Source organism: Ailuropoda melanoleuca, chromosome 12, assembly GCF_002007445.2.
Source record: "Ailuropoda melanoleuca isolate Jingjing chromosome 12, ASM200744v2, whole genome shotgun sequence".
In the NCBI taxonomy this organism is placed as follows: Eukaryota; Metazoa; Chordata; class Mammalia; order Carnivora; family Ursidae; genus Ailuropoda; species Ailuropoda melanoleuca.
In genome coordinates, this window is record NC_048229.1 from 25,905,425 (window position 1) to 25,909,912 (window position 4,488).

The 4,488-nt window shown below is 38.9% G+C and overlaps 1 protein-coding gene across 1 annotated transcript in view; it reads right to left on the reverse strand.

Annotated features, from left to right (window-relative positions):
* Positions 1 to 4,488, reverse strand: part of ZNF582 (zinc finger protein 582) — a 61,363-nt gene that overhangs the window by 46,624 nt on the left and 10,251 nt on the right. The gene's annotated exons all lie outside the window — the stretch shown is intronic.

Genomic DNA, 4,488 nt, shown 5'->3' on the forward strand with positions numbered 1-4,488 from the left:
TTCCAACTTTCTTTCTGTGTTTGCATGATCTATCTTTTCCCCACTCATTAATTTTTAATTATCTATGCCTGTATAAAGTGTATTTCTGCTAGCATATACTTGGGTCCTGCTTTTCCATTCAGTCTTACAATCTCTTGTCTTAACTGGTATGCTTAGACCATCTGCATTTCTTTAAAATATTTATTTATTTATTTATTTATTTAAGAGATCACGAGCAAGGGGAGGGGCAGAGGGAGAAGCGCACTCCCTGCTGAGCAGGGAGCCCAATACTGCTCAATTCCAGGACCCTGGGATCATGACCTGAGCCGAAGGCAGACACTTAACTGATTGAGCCACCCAGGTGCCCCTAGACCATCTGCATTTGATATAATTTAAAAATATGTATGTTTGGATTAAAATCAATCCATCCTCTTAACCATTTTCTAATTGTTCTATTCTTTGGTTTTTGTTCTTTTGCTACCTTCTATTGGGTTAACTGAATATTTTTACATTATCCCATTTTATTCTATTAACCAATTTACCTCTTTAAAAATCTTTTGCACAGCAAAAGAAACAGTCATCGAAACAAAGAGGCAACCCACAGAATGGGAGAAGATATTTGCAAATGAAACTGCAGATAAAAGGCTGGTATCCAAGGTCTATAAAGAACTTCTTAAACTCAATACATGAGAAACAAATAATCAAATCAAAATATGGGCAGAAGATATGAACAGACACTTTTCCAATGAAGACATACAAACGGCTAACAGACACATGAAAAAATGTTCAAAATCATTAGCCATCAGGGAAATTCAAATCAAAACCACACTGAGATACCACGTTACGCCAGTTAGAATGGCAAAAATTGACAAGGCAGGAAACAACAAATGTTGGAGAGGATGTGGAGAAAGGGGAACCCTCCTACACTGTTGGTGGGAATGCAAGTTGGTACAGCCACTTTGGAAAACAGTGTGGAGGTCCCTTAAAAAGTTATAAACAGAGCTACCCTATGACCCAACAATTACACTACTGGGTATTTACCCCAAAGATACAGACGTAGTGAAAAGAAAGGCCATATGCACCCCAATGTTCATAGCAGCATTGTCCACAATAGCTAAACTGTGGAAGGAGCCGAGATGCCTTTCAACAGACAAATGGATAAAGAAGATATGGTCCACATATACAATGGAATATTACTCAGCCATCAGAAAGCACAATTACCCAACATTTGCAGCAACATGGATGGGACTGGAGGAGATTATGCTAAGTGAAATAAGTCAAGCAGAGAAAGACAATTATATGGTTTCACTCATTTATGGAACATAAGAAATAGGAAGATTGGTAGGAGAAGGAAGAGAAGAATGAAGGGAGGTAACAGAAGGGGGAATGAACCATGAGAGACTGTGGGACTCTGGGAAACAAACTGAGGGCTTCAGAGGGGAGGGGGGTGGGGGATTGGGATAGGTCGGTGATGGGTATTAAAGAGGGCACGTACTGCATGGAGCACTGAGTGTTATACGACCATGGAACACTACATCAAAAACTAATGGTGTACTGTGTACTAACATAATAAAAAATTAAATGAAAAATAAGAAAATAAAAATAAAAAATTTTAGTGGTTAGCCTAGAGTTTACAACATGTATCTTTAAACCAGAATATATCATCAAGTAATGTGCCACTTAACAAGTTCCTGCACAACATATTCCCAGTTTCTCCTCCCATCCTTTGTACTTGTCATGCATTTTACTTTTATATGCGATAAACACACAAAGCAAGTTACGATTTTAAACAGTTATCTTTTAGGCATTTACATAAGTGAAGAAAAGAAAAATTGTTTTACCTTCATTTATTCCATTTCTCTTCTTTCTTTTGTGTATGTCCAAGAATCTGGTTTCACATTCCTTCTGCTTCAAGAACATTAAATATGTTTCAAATAGGTCTTTTTGGCAATGTATAGTTTTTATTTTGAGAAGGTCTTCATTCCTCTATCAATTTGGAAAAACATTTCCATGAAGTTTCAATAAAGACAGATTTTTCCTTCCAGCATTTTACAAATGTCATTGTCTTCCAGTTTCCATTACTCCTAAGTCTACTGTAATTCTTTTCCTCTCCTAAGTCTGCTGTAGCTCTTATCACTGTTCCTCTGTAACAACAACAACAAAAAATCCTTCTTGGTATTCTCTAAGCTTTATATATCTATGTTCTGGTGTCATCAGTCGTTATTATATCTTCAAATATTTCTTCTGCTCCATTTTCTCTTTTCCTTCTGGGATTCCTGTTATGCATGTGTTGGACCAGATCTTTCCCCACAGCCCTTGGATGTTTTTTTGTCACTTCCCTGCACCCTTTGCCCTCCCCCCATTTGTGTGTGTGGGGGGGTGATTTTTATTGACCTACCTTCAAGTTCACTTGTTCTTTGGCTGTGTCAAGTATCTTGATGAGTCCTTTGAAGGCACTGTTTGTGTTCATTTCTAGTATTTCCATGATTTGTATCTCTGCTCAAATGACCCATGTAATTTGCCTGTTGTGCAAATTTTTTATTAGAATCTTTAACATACTATATTTTAAATTGTCAGTCCAACAGCTATGTCACTTCTTAGTAGCTCTGGATTGTTCTGTCAGTTGGTGGGGGTAGGGAGTGTAGATTTTTCTTTTGTATGTCTTGTAGTCTTGCCACACCCCCCGCCCCAAGCTAGGTATCTTGTGCAAGACAGTAAAAACAGAGGTAAATAGATTTCCTGGAAATGGTCGTGTCATTCCTTAAGCCTTGTATGTATGTGTGTGGGGGGGGGGTGTCATTAAAATAGACGGGAACTGGACTAGGTTTAAGTTTGTTTGTACTGTGTTTACCTAGAGTTCACCACAGTCCTCAAACATGACTAGTGATTCCTCAGAATGGGAGACTGTTTTCCTAAGGGTTTATCTCAGTGTCTGGGTCACCTTCAGGTTTAAGTGTTCCCCATCGATTATGCCTCAGAGCAAATTCGGTTATACTAAAACATTTTCATTAATTCATTTATTCACTCAATATTTAATAAGTGCTGACCACATCCAATGTGCCAGCCACTGTACTAAATTCTGAAATTTGCAATTCCTTTAATACTCCACAACCCTCTGCCACTATTTTGTGCATCTGTACTTTCTTTGCCTTCTGCAGGCTTCCAACTTTTATGTGCCTAGCCAACTTAATGTCCCGTTCTTCCTTTAATACCATAACTATCTCCAAGTGATCCCTGTCCCCATGTCCTCCATTCACCTTGGAGTTCACCATCCTCTTCTCTGTATTAGCTGTGTACCTTATGTTTTCACATTTTAAAATCTTGTATTCCCTTGTAAACTCTAAGTATCTGTAAGGAAGAACAGTGTCTTATTAGTTTATATTATATATATTAGGTTTGTGACCAACGATTTGGAACAATATCTATGGCAGACTGGCGAGGAATTAAAAAAAGGGAGGGGCACGGAAGGGGAGGGAAAACAGACATGCCTCTCTGTGAGCCTTTTCTGCGTTATTTGCTCACCTATTTGCTCCAATTGTCAGAGGTATTTTATGATGATTTTACAGAACTACTATGACAAATGTAAATGAAAATTAACTGTGCTATTATCCTGTGTGCATGCCTACCCTTCGTAAATCTGGATGTTATTTTCTCAGTTGTGGTCAGAGTTAGAGTGACCTAAAGCCATGTGGTCATACATTTCACAGTTATCTTAACAGGATATGCATGTATTTAAAAATGGCATTTGCAGAAGGGTGCAACTGTACATAGCCTAGTAACAAGAAAGAACTCTAGTTTTATTTCTCACATACTTTGCACAAGCTGGAAACAGACTGAAAGCTATTATATATAATTAGCTGACAAGAAGATAGCCTGGTACATAACTCCAGGGTGTTTCCCCATGTATTAGCCACCTTGGGCTACCACAACAAAATACCACAGACTAGGTGACTTAAACAAAAGAAACTTATTTTTCAGGGGCGCCTGGGTGGCACAGTGGTTGAGCGTCTGCCTTCGGCTCAGGGCGTGATCCCGGTGTTATGGGATCGAGCCCCACATCAGGCTCCTCTGCTATGAGCCTGCTTCTTCCTCTCCTACTCCCCCTGCTTGTGTTCCCTCTCTCGCTGGCTGTCTCTATCTTTGTCAAATAAATAAATAAAATCTTAAAAAAAAAAAAAAAAAAAGAAACTTATTTTTCAGTTTTGGAGGCTAAAAGTCCAAGATCGAGGTATGACATGGTTGGATGGTAGCGAGGGCTAGCTTCCTGGCTTGTAGACAACCATCTTCGTGCAGTATCTTCACAAAGTAGAACTTTGGCATCCTTTCTTTTTAAGACACTAACCTATCATGACGCACCCTCATAACCCCATCTATCCCTAAATATCTCTGAAAGGTTCCATTTCAAAATACCATCACATTAGAGGTTAGGGGTTCGACATGTGAATTTCGAGAGGACATATTCAAGGAATGGCATCTCACTTTCCACCAATCACTTATTGCACACCAGGG